Raw genomic sequence first — 18,456 nt, forward strand, 5'->3', positions numbered from 1 at the left:
AGAGGTTTCTTCTGTCTGTCTGTGGTTATAAGGCTTTTCTCTAGCTGGTGTTCATTTGGTTATTCGGGATGATTTTTGTATAATTTAGTTGTAATTCCAGATGAGTCCTGGGAGGAGGTTAGTGTAGCTTCCACTCACTCCTCTGCCATCTTGGATCCCCAATAATAAGCTCTCAAACTCTTGCTCTCTTCCTTCTCCATCTGGAACCCCTATGATGTGGATATTTTTGTGCTTCATGTTGTCCCAGAGTTTCCTTAAATTATTTTCAGTCTTTTTAATTCCTTTTCTTTTTTTTGCTGCTCTGATTGGGTGTTTTTTCTACTTTGTCTTTCAAATCACCATTTTGATTTCCTGCTCTTTTCAACTAACTTTTTATTCCCTCCAGTGTATTCTTTTTCATTCTTAATTTAATTAAAAAATCTTCACCTGAGGATATGTTTATTGATTTTAGAACGAGAGGAAGGGTGGAGAGGGCAGAGAGAGAGAAGGTGTGGGGAGATAGAGAAAGATAGGGAGAGAGAGAAAGCAAGAGAGAGAGAGAGAAAGAAACATTGATAAATTGGCTCTGGATGTGTCCTAACCAGGAATCGAACCTGCAACATAGGTATGTGCTTTTTCTGGGGATTGAACCTGCAACTTTTTATGTACCAGATGATGCTCCAATCAACTTAGCTACCTGGCCAGGGCTTTCCAGTGTATTCTTCATGTCAGATATGGTAGTCTTTATTTTTTTAAAGATTTTATTTATTTATTATTAGAGAGAGGGGGAGGCAGAAAGAGGGAGAGAAACATCAATGTGTGGTTGCCTCTTGCACACCCCCTACTGGGGACCTATCCTGCACCCCAGGCATGTGCCCTGACTGGCAACCCTTTGGTTTACAGGCCAGTACTCAATCTACTGTACTGACTGACACCAGCTGGGGTGGTAGTCTTTACTTTTGACTGTTGTTTTTCATGGCTTCTATGTAATTTTCATGCTGTTGTAATTTTCACTAAGTCCCTTGAGCATCTTTATTGTTGGGAACTGCCCTGTCTGGTTTCAGAAGCTGTAACCTCCATGGCTAAGGCTGAGTGAGAGACCTTGGGACCATAAGCCACTAAGGAGACAAAGCTTATCTCCCTGGCAGGGGTGCTGCCTCTGACCACTTTACTTTACCCTGCCTGACCATCAGTGCATGACCAGTTAGCCAATGATGGGTAAGATCCTCAAGGGAGGAATGACCTAAGACAGGCATGGTCATGAGGGTCACCTGGGAAAAACTTGTGGGGGACTATAGAAAAAGGGGGTGATGGACCCTTGCCCCTCAGCTTTGACATAGCCTGAGTCCTCATTCTGTCTGTAAGAAGCCTCCTAATCTCTTGGCTGCCTCACTTCCCCTAACTTAATTCTGAAACAATGACAGAGGGCGGTGCAGCCCTGTGTTGGAAAGGGCAGGCTCCCCAGGGGTGATCAGGCCTAATAAATAATACATAAAATCCTGTGAAACCTGCTTTGCTAAGAATGCCCTCAATTTTCTGATTAGGGTTTGAGTAGGAAATGAGTTTGCTTCCTAAAGTTTTATAGCCCCTTAGCTAACTGACCCTGACTCAGAATAAGCCCTGGTAAATTCTTTGTATATTATCTATTGTTTGATCCTTACTGCCTGACAATGATTGATGAGCTTTACCTGTATTCCTGTGCAAATTGAACCCAATAAAAGCCCACTGAGGAAAAAGTTCTTGGTCCTTCTCCTTTGAGAGATCGGTCACCTGTTCTCCCTAAGCAGATCATGTCTTGGTAGACTTATTCTTATCTATAGTGGATGGGATGGCTCTGTGGGCAAAGCTCCCCCACACCTTATAATCATTTTTTTGAACTCTGTGTCTGAAGATTGCTTGCTTCAATCTCATTTAGCTTTTATATTCCTCCTGTTCCTTTCATCTGGGGCCTGTTTCTTTGTTTCCCATTTTAGCTGTCTTTTTATATTTGTTTCTATGTATTAGATAGGTCTGCTATGACTCCCAGTCTTCATGTATTAGGTGACCTGTATGACCCAGTGGTGTGGTCTCCTTGATCTCCTGAGCTGGGTGCTCTAGGAATGTCCCTTGTTTGGGTTTCATGGGCCCTTCTCTTATAATTGAGTCTCGGTTGCTGTTGGCCTCATTCATATGTGGGGCAACTCTTAGGCTGACTGTGGGGCTCAACTCTCACCATGCTGTGTGAGCTGCTGTGCAAATGTACCTAGGGGTTGCAGGTAACAAAAGAGCTCTCAGTAGACTGTAGCAGCACTAGAAAACTTGTAATATGACAGAAAGAAGTCACCACAGTTCAGGAGTAAGCACTCAGTTCAGGATTTCTTCCTGCCTTGGCCTCCCCAGAATTTCAACTCAATCTTGTAAATGCAGGTAATCCGCTGAGCTATGCTTGGGTTCTCTCTCCTTGCATAGCATTCTGGAAAATTCTTAAAGACAGTAAGCTTTTTGGGCTGTTACCATTTATTCTTAGTTACTGATGCTGAGTGTCTTGGAAGACAGACCCAGTGTTCTTTTTACTGCAGATTTAAAAAGAAATAAAATTAATGCTGTTTTCCCTAAAATTGAAAATTAGTGCAATGTTTTCTCCTCTTATGTAGTGTAAGGTAAAAACCCTGCCAAATGATGCCAAGTGAGTTAATGCACCACCTTCACTCTCCACAGAACTGTGGTGTGCCCACCTAGACCAGCTATCTCTATTCACTTTTATCAGGTCCAGCAAGTCAGCAGCTGGATCTGATACCAGTTCTTCTGGAACTTAACCCTAATTGTAGGCCTGCAGCCAGGAGAGGTATTAATGTTGCAGAAAAACAACCCATTTGGGGGGCCCAGATTTTGTTACTGAAACAAGCCCTCTCCCCCAGGGTCTTCCTGTACTATGGCTCTTCTTGCCTGCGACAGGTGTTAGGAGCTGTAGCTCACAATGCTAGAATTTGGTAAAAAGGAAAGGACTATTTATTCAAAAGTTATACAGGTTTAGAGTAATGCTGGAATTCTACCATTAAATCTCAAAGTCCCTTTAAAACAACCCACATGCATATACACAGTCCTCTCTCCCCTTACCTAACCAGGCCAGTCAGGGGTACCATACCTCAGGAAAGTAAATAGGACTTCTGGCCAAGATGGAGGCATAGGTAGACACACTGTGCCTCCTCACACAACCAAAATTAAGGACAACAAAAATTTAGAAACAAAAAAACCCAACCAGAACTGACAGAAAATTGAACTGTATGAAAGTCTGACAACCATTCATTCAGACCGGTAAGAGGGCAGACTCAGTGGCTGGCAGAGAGGGGTTGTGGCAGGAAAAAGCTGGAGGACCATGGTGTGCAGGCAGTGGTCGGCAGACCCCAGGTGCTGGGTGGCAATGAGCAGAGGCAGTGAGGGGTACAAGGCCACTGGCTGACTGGGTGGTCACACATTTGTGTGCAGATAAACCAGGCGAAAAATGGGCAGTGAGACAGCCAACGCCACAGTGGGGCCTCAGTATGGGGAAATAAAGCCTAAAAGCACTGATAGAAAACACTTGTGGGGGTTGAGGTACCAGGAGAGACTCCCAGGAGAGTTCGTTGGAAAGACCTACAGGGTCCTAGAATGTACACAAACCCACACACCCGGGGAACCGGCACCAAAAGAGACCAATTTGCTTGTGGGAAGCAGTGGAAGAAGAAGGGACTGAAATTCGAGAGAGGGTGGAGCAAGTGCCATTGTTCCCTCTCTGACCCGCCCCCCCACATACTGAGTTACAACCCAGCAATGTGGGTTGCCCCACCCAGGTGAACATTTAAGGCTCCTCCCCTTTGTACGTAACAGTTGTGACCAGACCAAAAAAAAAAAAAAAAAAAAAAAAAGGCCCAAATGCAAGAACAGATCAAAGCTCCAGAGCCAATACATATACGTGGCCAAGAGACAGCCAACCTATCAGATGCACAGTTCAAAGCACTGGTGATCAGGATGCTCACAGAATTAGTTGACTTTGGTCACAAATTAGATGAAAAAATGAAGGCTATACTAAGTTAAATGAAGGGAAATGCACAGCGAACCAATGATGATGGAAAGGAAACGGGACTCAAATCAATGGAGTAGACCAGAAGGAAGAAAGAAACCACAAACAGAAAAGAAGGAGGAAACAAATTCAACAAAATGAGGAGAGGCTTAGGAACCTCCAGGACATCTTTCAACCTTCCAACATCCGAATTATAGGGGTACCAGAAGGGGAAGAGAAAGAGCAACAAGTGGAACAGTTATTTGAACGAATAATAAAATGGGGGAATGTGGGTGGGAGAGGGTGTGCAGGGTGGAGGGGAATGAAGGGGGAAATGGGACAACCGTAATAGCATAATCAATAAAATATATTTTAAAAAATAGAAGTCTGTAGCTGGGTTAGACTCCTGGTTCTCCCAGTAATCCGTGCTTGGCGGGGCAGGTCTCCCGAGTTCCCAAGCACCATCAGCTGTGTCACTGGGATTTCCAGTCCTAATCCAAAACCACATGGCACCTCCTCATGGCCCACCAACAAGACTCCCCTCATCCCTTTTCTCTATGCATGGTCTCGCATTGTCTTCCATCATTGTCTCTGTCCCACATGGTGGCCCACCTTCGGTTTAAATCTCAAGCTGGTACTTCCCTCTACCCTGTTTCTGACTCCTACCACAATTGGCTATACCTGTGAGCACTTCCACATTTTCTTCCTTTCTTGGCTGCCATAGTTAGTCTGGGCAGTTGTGGCCCTGTGGTGTGGAACATACCATCTCTAAGCTTTCACACCTGCTCAGTAACCAGGGGAGCTGCCTCCCACTTACGTCATGGGTTAGGCATAAATGCCTTTCTGACTCCACTCAGGCTGAAAGACTAGTCTGCTGTTATTGATATGTAAAATGACTGTCTTTGCATATCAGATATGAAGCTAGCCTGCTGTTGATATGCCAGATAACTCAATTGCTTTGCTCCCCGTCTTCTATCCCCGAGCCAGACTTGGGGAGTACGGCCCTGGCTGCACTCGATTACATTAAGGTAGCTCTTGAGGGAGGCCATTGTTAATCTTGAGAGGACAGGCTTCTGAAATGTTTTCCCAGGCATGAGAACTGCGAGCTCTTACTGTGGAGGATGGGCTTGGTCTGTAAGCTCTGAAGTTTCAGATGGAGACTGCAGAGCTAAATTACTTGTGGATATTCACTGAGATGTCCATTCCTTATTCCAGGTGGAAACTCATACAAGCAGATGTGAAAGCAAATTGAATTACTACAGAGCTTGTGAGAAGGAAAAAGAAACTCAGGGAAGTGGTCAGACAAGTTAATTAAAAAAAAATACATCAATTTTCTAAGAGAAAAGATCAAACAGTATGTTTTATTTTCTTTAAATCTGTTTCTTACAGCTTCCTTGAATCTGTTCCTTCTTGAAGGCATTCAGTTTTTGGAAAGGCAGTGTAAAGAGCTTCATGGATCAATTCCTCAGCAGAACAGCCTAACTGGTGAAAAATTATTTTAAAAGCCAACCAATTAAAGTTCCTAGATATTGTTCTAAGGCTGTACAGCAAAGGAAGGAACATTTATTCAGGAAAACTTATTAAACTCTGAAAGACTTTTAAGTCATGAGGCATGACCACTACTTCTCTCCACTCTGAGCAGGTGCCCAAGAAGATGGTTTTTCCTCACCCCTCAGCTTCCAGCAAGGAATAAGGAGTCTTACTGGGAGTGTCAGGCAGCCAGAATTTCTTATCCCTACCAGGCTCTGAGTTGCAAAGGCTAAATTTTGCTGGACAGTGCTGCAGAGAAGTTGGGGCTCCCTTCTTTTACCCATTCCTACTCCTGGGTGTAGAAATTCTATCACAGGGATGGCAGTGTGAAAATACTGGAATCACGACTGTTTTTTCCTCAGCTCATTTGGAGGGCAAGAGAGGTTCCATGCTGAGAGAGGCAAGCCAAGAAGACTAGAGCTACTGCTATCACCTAGTGCCAGCAGCACTGACTTAGATATTTTCCCAAGAGAAAAAATTTGTAGTAACAGAGAAACTCTGAAACTCTACCCAGACTGACTTTACTTGAAACAGAGTGTGTTTTTAAAAACAATGGAAATTTGGGTGGCAAACAATTTAGAAGAGATAACTCCATGAGAGCAAAACAATGAATTGAAAACAATGGATTTCCTTTTAACTGTGATGAGGAAAGCTGTCAATAGAGCAGGTTTTGGGTGAAGGCATATTTTGAGTCCAGTTTCCAGCATCTTAAGCTTTAGATATCTTTAAGACATCCATGTGAATGTGTTAAATAGGCATGTGTTTATTTACCACCATCTAATGCATTGGACATATTCCTGTGCCAGGAATATGTATTATCTCATGTAATCCTCACACCTCCATGAGTAACAGCATTTCATAGAAGAAAAAAGTAAAACAGTTGGAGTAGCTCATTATTTTTTTATTGCCTGTATTTAGCTAGAAAGGGGGAGCAAGGGGAACTAGACATTGAGTTTAATAAAATGGGAAGCAGGAGCCTTTTTGCTTCACCAGAAAGTTGCAGCTTCACCAGGAAGTTAGGAGATTTCTGTGATCTCCACCTTTCCAGGACATTACAGCGCTGTGTTTTGCCAGGTAGATTAACACTCCTCCCTAACCCCACCCTGTACCAGGTTGCCAGGTAGGGGCAGGGGAAGGCAGGCACATGTACAATAGAAGTCAAAATGGTGCAAAGGGAGGTGTTTGACCAAAGAGGCCAGTCAATCCAGCCTGAGAAAAGAAGGTACTGGTTGGGAGTTAAACCCATTGGAAGCCCGTGAAGGTTTGGAATGTTGTTTGGTTCTTTTGAAAAAGCACCAGATATGTCCCAATCCTAAGAATATATAATCCCAGAGGAAAAAAGAAGCAAGTTCTCTTGCTCTCTCTTGCTCACCTGGTGATGCACTTGTCCTGTTTGTTCTTGTGCTCTGTCACGTGAGAGCACACATCCATATGGGCCTAGCAGTTACTGAGGCCCACAGCAGATGGGTTGAGCTCCAAAGAACCAAGCTTTTATATGAGGCAGAAAGTCTGGACACTAGCTTTTGCTTTGGCCTAGCTGAGGACAACTTTGGACTCTTTCCATGGCAAGACATGGAAAACCATGCCACAGCACATTATTAAACCATGCCACACCACAATCTCCTGTGTGTGGGTCCTTGGAATGCTTTCCTTGTAATATGGTGGGAGAGCCTAATTCCAACCTACAATATTTTGAGGTCATACAGCTAGTAAATGGTGAAGGCTCTGTTCAAAAACAAGCAGTCTAACTTGCTAGTTTGTGTTTTTCACTACAACTGCAAGCTGGCATTCCCTAACTCTCAAAATTTGAGTTATATCCATGAATATATTTCCTCACTTTATATTACTTCCCCTTTTTAATTTTAACTAGTATAGCTTTTCTAATTAACTCTTGTTATGTGAATCTGTCTTAGGCCTGCTTCTGAGTAACCTAAGACTTACTATTTTCCATACTGCTAAAGAATTGTGACAGTGACTTCTTTATATCTTTGATTGGTTGATTATTGTTTAAAATAGTTGTGACTACCGATAAAGTACTAAAAGACATTAATACCTTGACCTGCATTTTTTCTTTATGTTGTTGATTATGCTATTACAGTTTTCCCACTTTTTTCTCCCTTTTATCCTCTGCCCTGAACCCTCCCTTCTACCAGCATTCTCCCACCCCCTTAGTTTATCTCCAAGGATTGTACATGTAAGTTCTTTGGCTTCTCTGTTTCCTATACAATTCTTAACCTCCCCCATTTATTTTATGCCTATTAATTATGCTTATTATTTCCTGTACCTACCCCCCATTCCTCCCCTCCCTCTCCCCACTGAAAACCCTCCATATGATCTCCATTTCTCTGGTTATGTTCTTGTTCTAGTTGTTTGCTTAGTTTTTGTTTTTTGATTTTTAGGTTCAGTTGTTGATAGCAGATTGTTGTCATTTTACTGATTATAGGTTTTGATCTTCTATTTTTTAGATAAGTCCCTTTAATATTTCCATAATAGGGGCTTGGTAATGATGAACTCCTTTAACTTTCCTTTATCAGCTCTTTCTCTGCCTCTCCATTCTAAATGAAACCTTTGCTGGATAGAGTAATCTTGGATGTAGATCCTTGCCTTTCATGACTTCAAATATTTCTTTCCAGCCCCTTCTTGCCTGTAAGGTTTCTTTTGAGAAATCAGCAGACAGTCGTATGGGAACTCCTTTGTAGCTAACTCTCTTCTTTCCTCTCGCTGCTTTTAAGATTCTCTCTTTATCTGGAATATTGGGTAATGTAATTGTGATGTGCCTTGATGTGTGCTTCCTTCAGACTTCTTTGTGACTCTCTGAGCTCTCTCAACTTCCTGGAAGTCTTCTTCCTTCACCAGGTTGGGGAAGTTTTCCTTCATCATTTGTTCAAAGAAGTTTTCAATTTCTTGCTCTTCCTCTTTTCCTTCTGGTACCCCTATGATTCGGATGTTAGAATGCTTAAAGTTGTCCCAGAGGTTCCTCAGCCTCTCTTCGTTTTTTTGAATTCTTGTTTCTTCATTCTGTTCCAATTGGATGTTTATTTCTTTATTTTGTTCCACATCATTGATTTGAATCTTGGTTTTCTTCCTTCACTGTTGCTTCCCTGTATATTTTGCTTTATTTGACTTTGGGTAGTCTTCATTTCTTCTTTCATTTTGTGACTGAGCTCTATCAGTTCTGTGAGCATCCTGATTACCAAAGTTGTTTTTTTTTAAAATTATTGTTTAAGTACAGTTTTCTATCTTTTACTCCCATCCCAGCCCACCCCCCAAGCCTCCCCACCTCCCTCCCATTTTCGCATCCCCTTAGTTTTTGTCCATGTATCCTTTATACTTGTTTCTGTAAACCCTTTCCCTTTTCCCCTTAAATTCCCTCCCCTCTCCCATCTGGTCACTGTCAGCCTGTTCTCTATTTCAGTATCTTTGGTTACATTTTGCTTGTTTGTTTGTTTTGCTGCTTAGATTCCTGTTAAAGGTGAGACCATATGGTATTTATCTTTCACCGCCTGGCTTATTTCACTCAGCATAATGCTTTCCAGTTCCATTCATGCTGTGGCAAAGGGTAGGAGCTCCTTCTTTCTTTCTGCTGCATAGAATTCCATTGTGTAAATGTACCACATTTTTTGACCCATTTGCTGGTTGGCACCTAGGTTGCTAGCAATACTTGGCTATTGTAAATTGTGCTGCTATGAACATTGGGGTGCATAGGTTCTTTTGGATTGGTGTTTCAGGGTTCTTAGGATATGATCCTAGCAGTGGAATTGCTGGGTCAAAAGGCAGATCCATTTTTTGTTCTCTGAGAAAATTTCATACTGTTTTCCATAGTGGTTGTTCCAGTCTGCAATCCCATCAACAGTGAACTAGGGTCCCCTTTTCCCCACAACCTCTCCAACACTTGTTGTTTGTTGCTTTGTTTATGATGGCCATTCTGACTGGTGTGAAGTGGTATCTCACTGTGATTTTAATTTGCATCTCTGTTAGGTAGTGATATTGACACATCTTTTCATGTGTCTTTGGATCCTCTGTATGTCCTCCTTGGAGAATTGTCTGTTCAAGTACTTTTCCCATTTTTTAATTGGGTTGCTTTGTCTTCTTAGTGGAGTCGTATAAGTTCTTTATATATTTTGGAGATTAAACCTTTGTCTAAGGTATCATTGGCAACTTTGTTTTCCCATACAGTTGGTTCTCTTTTTATTTTAATATGGTTTTCTTTAGCTGTGCAGAAGCTTTTAATTTTGATGAGATCCCATTTGTTTATTCTTTCCTTTATGTCCCTTGCTCTAGGGGACATATCAGTGAAAATGTTGCTATGTGAAATATCTGAGATTTTCCTGTCTATGTTCTCCTCTAGGACATAATGGTGTCACAGTTTATATTTAAATCTTTTATCCACCTTGAATTTATTTTGGTGTATGGTGTAAGTTGGTGCTTGAGTTTCATTTTTTTTTGCTTGTAGCTGTTCTCCCAACATCATTGTTAAAGAGGCTATATTTACTCCATTTTATGTTGCTGCCTTCTTTATCCAGTATTAATTGACCATAGAAACTTGGGTTTATTTTTGGGCTCTCCATTCTGTTCCACCAGTCAGTGTGCTGTTTTTATGCCAATACCAGGGTGTTTTGATTACAGTGGCCTTGTAATACAGTTTAGTATTAGGTATTGTGATCTTTCCTACTTTGCTCTTCTTTCTCAAAATTGCAGCCGCTATTTGGGGTCGCTTATGGTTCCATATAAATTTTTGAAGTGTTTGTTCTGTGTCTGTGAAATATGCCATTGGTACTTTAATAGGTATTGCATTGAATCTATAAATTGTTTTGGGGAGTATGGACATTTTGATGATGTTAATTCTTCCAATCCATGAACACGATGTGTGTTTCCATTAGTTTGTGTCTTCTTTGATTTCTTTCTTTAGTATTGTGTAGTTTTCTGCATACAGGTATTTTACCTCCTTAGGTGTATTCCTAGATATTTTAGTTTTCTTTTTGCTATACCAAATGGATTTTTTTCTTGATTTCTGCTTCTTCTATTTCATTGTTTGTATACAAAAATGCCTTCAATTCTGGATATTGACTTTGTAATCTGCTGTTTTGCCAAATTCATTTATTACTTTGAACAGTTTTTTGGTGGAGTCTATAGGATTTTCCGTCTATCATGTCATCTGCAAACAGTGACAGTTTTGTTTCCTCCTTTCCAATTTGGAAGCCTTTTATTTCCTTTTTTTGTCTGATCACTGTGGCTAAAACTTCCTATACTATATTGAATAGAAGTGGTGAAAGTGGACAACCTTGTCCTGTTCCTGATCTTAGTGGAAAAGCTTTTAGTTTTTGCCCATTGAGTATGATGTTGGCTGTAGGTATCTCATATATGGCCTTTGTTATACTGAGTAATGCTCCTTCTATTCCCACTTTGCTGAGTGTTTTTATCATAAATGGGTGCTGTACCTTATCAAATGCTTTTTCTGCATCTATTGATATGATCATGTGATTTTTGTCTTTGCTTTTGTTTGTGTGATGTATTACATTTACTGATTTGCAAATATTAAAGCATCCTTGCATCCGTGGGATGCATCCCACTTGGTTATGGTGTATGATCTTTTTAATGTATTGTTTGATGTGGTTTGCCAATATTTTGTAGAGGATTTTAGCATCTATGTTCATCAGTGATATTGGCCTGAGGTTTTCTTTCTTTGTTGTGTCTTTATCTGGTTTTGGGATTAGGATGATGCTGGCTTCATAAAAACAGTTTGGGAGTCTTCCATCATTTTGGAAATTTTTGAATCATCTGAGAAGGATAGGGGTTAGCTCTTCCTCAAATGCTTTATAGAATTCACCTGCCAAACCATCTGGTCTAGGGCTTTTGTGTGACAGTAGTTTTTTTATTACTGCTTCAGTTTCGTCTGCTTTTATTGGTCTGTTTAGGCTTTCTGCTTCTTCTTCATTGAGTTTGGAAGATTATATTTTCTAGAAATTTGTCCATTTTACCTAGGTTTTCAGATTTCTTCACATATAGTTCTTCATAGTAATTTCTCACAATCCTTTGTATTTTTGTGGTGTCAGTTTTAATCTCTCCTCTTTCATTTCTGATTGGGTTTATTTGGGTCCTCTCTTCTTTTCTTGATGAGTTTGCTTAAAGGCTTGTTGATTTTATTTATCTTTTCAAAGAACCAGCTCCTGGATTCATTGATCCTTAGAATTGTGCATTTAGTCTCTATGTCATTTAATCCTGCTCTGATCTTGGTTATTTCTTTCCTTCTACCTGCTCTGAGCTATCTTTGTTGTTGTTCTTCGAGCTCTTGTAGGCACAGGGTTAGGTTGTTTGTTTGAAATGTTTCTATCTTTTTAAGGTATTGCTATGAACTTCCTTCTCGGGAGTGCCTTGGCTATTTCCCATAAGTTTTGGGTTGTTGTGAGTTTGTTTTTGTTTGTTTCCAGAAACTTTTCTATTTCTTCCCTAATTTCTTTCTTGACCCATTCATTGTTTAATAGTATGCTATTCAATCTCCTTGATTTTGAGTGTTTTGAGTTTTTTTCCTTGGGGTTGGTTTCTAGTTTCAATCCTTTGTGGTCAGAGAAAATGCTTGGTATCATTTAAATTTTCTTGAATTTGTTGAGGCTTGTTTTCTGTCCTATCTTGTGGTCTATCTTTGAAAATGTTCCATGTGCATTTGAAAAGAATGTGTATTTAGTTTCTTTGGGTGAAGGGCTGTCTATATATCAGTTAAGTCCATTTCATCTAGGGCATTGTTCAGTGCCACAATATCTTGATATTTTGTTTGGAAGATCTGTTCATTTTTTAAATATAGTTTTTTGATTATGCTATTACAGTTTTCCCTTCCCCCCCTTCACTCCCCTCTACCCTGCACACTCTCTCCCACCCATATTCCCCCCTTTAGTTCATGTCCAAGTGTCATACTTATAAGTTCTTTAGTTTCTACAGTTCCCATACTATCCTCTCGCTCCCCCTGTCTATTTTCTACCTACTATCTATGCTACTTATTCTCTGTACCTTCCCCCCCCCCTCCTTCTCCCACTCTCCTGTTGCTAACTCTCCATGTGATCTCCATTTCTGTGGTTCTGTTCCTGTTCTAGTTGTTTGCTTAGCTTTTTTTCTTTTTGTTTTAGGTGTTGTTGTTAATAATTGTGAGTTTGCTGTTCATTTCACTGTACATGTTTTTTATCTTCTTTTTCTTAGATAAGTCCCTTTAACATTTCATATAATAAGGGCTTGGTGATGATGAACTCCTTTAACTTGTTCTTATCTGAGAAACACTTTATCTGCCCTTCCATTCTAAATGAAAGCTTTGCTGAATACAGCAATCTTGGATGTAGGTCCTTGACTTTTGTGACTTGGAATACTTCTTTCCAGTCCCTTCTTGCTTATAAGGTCTCTTTTGAGAAATCAGCTGACAGTCTGATGGGAACTCCTTTGTAGATGACTGTCCCCTTACCTCTTGCTGCCTCTAGGATTTTTTCCTTATCTTTAATCTTGGCTAATATAATTATGATGTGCCTTGGTGTGTTCCTCCTTGGGTCCAACTTCTTTGGGACTCTCTGAGCTTCCAGGACTTCCTAGAAGTCTGTTTCCTTTGCCAGATTAGGGAAGTTCTCCTTCATTATGTTTTCAAATAAGTTTTCAACTTGTTGCTGTTGTTCTTCACCTTCTGATTTGGATGTTCTTCACTTTTATGATTTGGATGTTAGAGTGCTGAAAGTTGTCCCATTGGTTTGTAAGCCATGCCTCATTTTTTTGAATTCTTGTTTCTTCATTCTATTGCACTTGGATGTTTATTTCTTCCTTTTGTTCCAAAATCATTGATTTGAGTCCTAGTTTCCCACCCTTCACTGTTGGTCTCCTGTATATTTCGCTTTATTTCACTTTGGGTAGCCTTCATTTCTTCCTTCATTTTGCATCCGAGCTCAGTTAGTTCTGTGAGCACCCTGATTACTAGTGTTTTGAACTGTACATCAGGTAGGTTGTCTATCTCCTTATCGCTGAGCTCTTTTTCTGGAATTTTGATCTGTTCTTTAATATGGGCCATATTTCTCTCCTCACAACCTGTTATGTTGTAAGGAGGCAGGGCCTTAAGTATTCACCAGGTCAGGGCAACCCTCTTTGACATGAAGGGGCAGAGCCCAGCTTAGGAAAACCTGGGAAAAAGTCCAGACTGGACAGAGGCAAGGAACCTTAGCAGGTCCAGGAAAAGGACCTGCCAGGGGGAAGGATTAATCCAGGTCTGAGGAGAACCTGGAAGTGGGCAGAATGTCTTAACAATATCCTCCACAGCCTGCCAGTTACTGAAACCCCAGAGCCAGGGTCAAATGCTGCCAGAGCCAGTCCTGGGAGCTGATCTTCCTGGTTTTCTGTTCTAGGGTAATGGACCTATGCTCCTCCTCTTAGGGACTTCTGATTTGCAATCAAGGTAAGTTACCCATTCATTCAGTTTAATCTAAAGCTAGCTTTTCTAATTTCGCATGCAAAAGTTTGGGCTTTAGAAGAGATACATATTGGCCATCTTAAGTGGATTACTTGTAGTTAAATCTCATTTCTGTAAGTACTTGCAAGTAAGTAAAGACTTTCCAAAAACTGTCCACATCTCAAACCCTTCCATGTGTCTTGGCCTCCACAAAGATTCTCAGTTGCCTAAGAATGCCTGACATCCGAGTTGGAGGGAGTATGTGCCCCAGTCATCCTTATAGCTGAAGGAGTTTGTGGTTTAGACTTTAATTTATTCACCAAAAGGTTTTGTTGAGACTACAAGGAAGCAACTTCAACTGAACAACCAAAGTTAAAAATAGCCATCCATTTTTCTCCTCCATCTTGCCTTAGGTTGGCTTCTTCTAAAACCTTAACCTCTGGCTCTACCTCAAGGATTAAAAAAAAAAAATCAAAGAAATTTAGCCTCTTTATAACAATAGGGATGACAGGAATTCCAGGGGAAGTCACCCAAGCTCACCCATTGTAGATCGATGAGTCAATGGAGCACAATGGGCCTCTGCTGGTACCTAGATGGTCCTGGTCTGCAAGGTGGTCCTAGTTTGCCCCTTCTCTGGAATCCTCCCATTCTGCCCAAAATGAGACAATCTGAGTCACTCCCTTCATGGCTGCCATATTATGTTACCAGAAAGGGGTTTGTCCCTGAATGTGAATACCTAGGATCAGTTGTAGTGTGTGGAGTTTTGACTCCATGTAGGAAAGACTTCACAGTGCAAGTCCAGGTGACTATGAGGATACATTTGTTTAAGCTGGGGACAATGGAACAAGAAAGGGCTTTGCATATAAGAAGCAACAGGAGAGCCTAGGCTGGGCTGCCTTAGCTCACTGGAAGTCAGAGAAAATGGGGCTTTAGGAATGGGTTCCAGGGGTAAGTCTGGGACAAGATGGGATGTGACCAGGCTGTTGTTTTCCAGTCTGTCTCCCTTTAATCTTCACACTTCCTTAAATTTCCAGTCTAAAAGGACTGGAGGTGCAGTGAAAAGAGCACTTTCTTTGTAATCACCAGACTGCACCAGGTTTGGGATGAGGTTGTGGATGAAGATGTCAAGGTTAGAGCTTTTCCTTAGTCTATGAGAGGCATTCATTTGTCAAGAGGAAGATTAAAAACTTTTATAAAGGAGATGTAAAAGAAATTAGACTGAGTTAATATTATTCAAAGTGGATTTGGCCATGCTTCAAGTTGAGGACTCAGTCACAGAAATGTCATGCATCATATGCAAGTGGAGGGCAGTTCAGGGTTTTAGCTTGATGAAGATGCCCTGAGATTTTGTGGGATGTGGGTGTTGAATTGAAATGGAGTGGGTGGCCATGGGCTTACCATGGCAGGGTGAGTTGACTTCTACCCTCCAGTAGTGTGGACTGCTGGGCCAACTTTTGGGATGGAGGACATGGCAATAAACTCAGGAGTTGTGCAAGCTGCAGAAACCTTGGTGTAGGTATCATTAGCAACCCACGAACATTGTCCCTGTGTAGGAAATCATTCTGTGTGGTGTGGGCCCAGCTCCTACTGGGAGATGCACAGGACCCACACCCACAGATGGGTTCTTCCAGGGGGGATCGGGCCTGCTATGTACCTAGGCCTATTTGAGTCTTGTTTTTTGCTAAAAACTCCCGCATCAAGATTTGTGGCAAACATTTTTACTGCAAAGTAACTTCCTAAAAACCATGCTCTAAACCTTCTAAGGACCAGTGTAACCAATTCAACCACTCTTGCCTTTTCATTTGCAAATATTCTTCTGTGATGTGATTACCAGCATCCTCTCCTTTGTTTTCTGTAAAAGGTAACCACCTAAAGTGATCCTGTGCATAGTAAATGAGAACCACCATGTGCCAAGAAACCCAACAAAGGTCAGTCCCAGTAACCGCTACACTTTTGCTCCCCTAGAGAGAAAAGCCATGCCCACCCTTTTCCTACACAGAACTCGGTAGTCTATGTGAATGTCTCATTTCATCTATAATGAGACGGACACTTCAGGCTGGTGTCTGCATCATCTCTGCTAAAGGTCTAGACCCAAGATAACTAGTCAATTCAGCATTGGTATCCTACAGAATGCTGAGCAATCAGGTTGACAAAGAGAGTGTTCCAGGGTCCAGCAGGTGGCAGCCACCACAACACATTTTTCCACTGTGCTTTGAGGGGAGATGCAGGGGAGGGACCCAGGCTTTAATATTTTTCTCCTGCTAACTAATGGATGGAATTTTAGAAGGATATAACATTCTAGACTAAAATAAGGAAAGTAAAATATTACTCTCCATCATCTGAATTGCAGTGTAAGCCTTAGGATTCATTCCAAATTGCACTTCTGCAAGGTTGTTCAGATTTCTTCTGGATAAGAAAGAGAGAAAGAAAGAAAGAGAGAGAGAGAGAGAGAGAGAGAGAGAGGAAAGAAAGAAAGAAAGAAAGAAAGGATAAGAGAAGTTCATACCATTTTTTCATTCTTTCTTCCTCTCTTCTCTCTATACTGTACTTGTTTCCTAGTCTGTCTTTAAATTTGGGAAGTTGAGAGGAAATTTAAACTTTTAAATATACCCCTATTTGCTCTTATGTGATTTTCACCCTTTTCTTGCCTCAGGAGAATGTTCTCCAGGTGGGAAGTTTTCTAAAAATAGCCCCATTCAACAAACCTTTATTGAATATTCAGTATATACAAAGCTCTGTATAATTACTGGGTATATAAAGAAGAAACATCTGTCCTTGACTTACACACAGGGAACAGGGGGAATAGGGAAATGGTAATTTAAACAAATTGTTATAAATAACCACTTGAAGCAAAAGGAACAGAAACCAACTTGTATACTGACGCTAGGCCTATGTGTGATTTTATATTTTTATATTTTCTTCATCTTTGGCTAAGATTTCTTCCTTGCATTTTCATGACACTTGTCATATTTTATGTTGTCCTGTATTTATTTTTCCTTACCAGTCTTTGCATATCTTTGGTGCATGATATGGTCTAATTCACTTTGTAAACCTCTTGGTTTTGTCAAACTCTAGATACACAGAGATGTTGAGTGTGAAAGAGGGTCAATCAACCTGTGTAAAGATGTGTGTTCAAAGATGTTATTGCACTGCTATTGATAATAGTGAAAATTTAGGATCCTGGTTGCCAACATATAGAGATCTGGTTAAGTACATACCAATGAATATTATGCATGTATCAAATTAATTATTAAAATAAACTAGTGTTGATATCAGAAGATGTCCATAGGAGATTTTGAGTGGAAAATGAGATTATAGGAAAGTATGTATCCTTTACATTGTTATATATGCAAAATTGTACAAATTTCACTGTGTCTGTGGTTAATAAGTATTCACAGAAGTTAATCCGAGGGGTGGGATTTTTGTGATTTTAATATCCTTTTGTATGCTTTCTTAAATTTTTTTAAAAATATTTTATTTATTTTATTTTTTGAGAGAGGGGAAGGGAAGGAGAAAGAGTGGGAGAGAAACATCAATGTATGGTTGCCTCTCATGCGTCCCCTGCTGGGAACTGGCCTGCAACCCAGGCATGTGCCCTGACTGGGAATCGAACCTCGATACTCTGGTTTGCAGGCCCACACTCAGTCCACTGAGCTATGCCAGCCAGGGCATGCTTTCTTAAATTTTTGATATTTCAATGAATAAATGTGTTTCAGAAAACAACAAAGATTTTAAAAAATTCCACCAAAACCTGACTCTTTTCCTTCAATTCAAAGTTTTTCAGGGTCTCATTGTATAATGGTTTTCAACTGGAACAGTCCAAATGCTCTAGGGACACCTGGCAATGTCTTGAAAATGATGGATATTTGGGTGGCAGCCAATTAAGAGAAGAATGATAACTCCATGACAGCAAAACAATGACCTGGAAGCAATGGATTTCCCTTTAACTGTGATGAGTTTGCCACTTGAAGAGAAGTGTAGGTGAGGCAGATGTATTAGAAGTCATCAATGTGTTGGTGGTATTTAATGCCATAGACACTGGTGATACATTGAGAGAGTAGATATGCAGAAGGGACACCAAAGATTGATCCTTTGGGGTATGCTAGCTTTGAGAGTTCTAGTAGAAGAGGAAAAACCAGTGAAGCAGAGTGGCATAGGAGGAAAACAAAACTGCAATATTATCAAATCCAAGTGAAGTGAGTATTTCAGGGAGGAGACAGTAGTAAAATAATGCTGATAGAGCAAGTAAGATGTTTGGAATAAATAACTGGATTTTGTAAAGTAGAAGCCATTGGTGACCTTTCTTTAGTTAATCTCATCTGCATTATCTGAAACATCAAAACCATCTTCGATTTCTTTAATTTACTTTTAACTGTTGTGATTTTCATAAACTTGTTCTGTCAACTGTATTTAATAACATTGATTCATCACCTACACTGGAGTCAGTAGGTGTATCTGTTGAGCATATGGAGATGTACAGCACATGGGCCCTCTTCTTCAGAAGCTTACAATTGAGAAT

The 18,456-nt window shown here is 40.6% G+C and overlaps 1 long non-coding RNA gene across 2 annotated transcripts in view; it reads left to right on the forward strand.

Annotated features, from left to right (window-relative positions):
* Positions 1–15,867, forward strand: part of LOC119041197 (uncharacterized) — a 32,840-nt gene extending 16,973 nt beyond the window's left edge. For both annotated transcript variants that reach the window (XR_005080989.2, XR_005080987.2), the window contains exons 4-5: positions 13,894–13,943; positions 15,799–15,867. This is a non-coding gene — a long non-coding RNA (uncharacterized LOC119041197). The remainder of the gene's footprint in view (positions 1–13,893; positions 13,944–15,798) is intronic.
* The last annotated feature ends 2,589 nt before the right edge of the window (positions 15,868–18,456 follow it).

Source organism: Artibeus jamaicensis, unplaced genomic scaffold (genome assembly GCF_021234435.1).
Source record: "Artibeus jamaicensis isolate MK-2021 breed Jamaican fruit bat unplaced genomic scaffold, CSHL_Jam_final contig_2962, whole genome shotgun sequence".
NCBI lineage: Eukaryota > Metazoa > Chordata > Mammalia > Chiroptera > Phyllostomidae > Artibeus > Artibeus jamaicensis.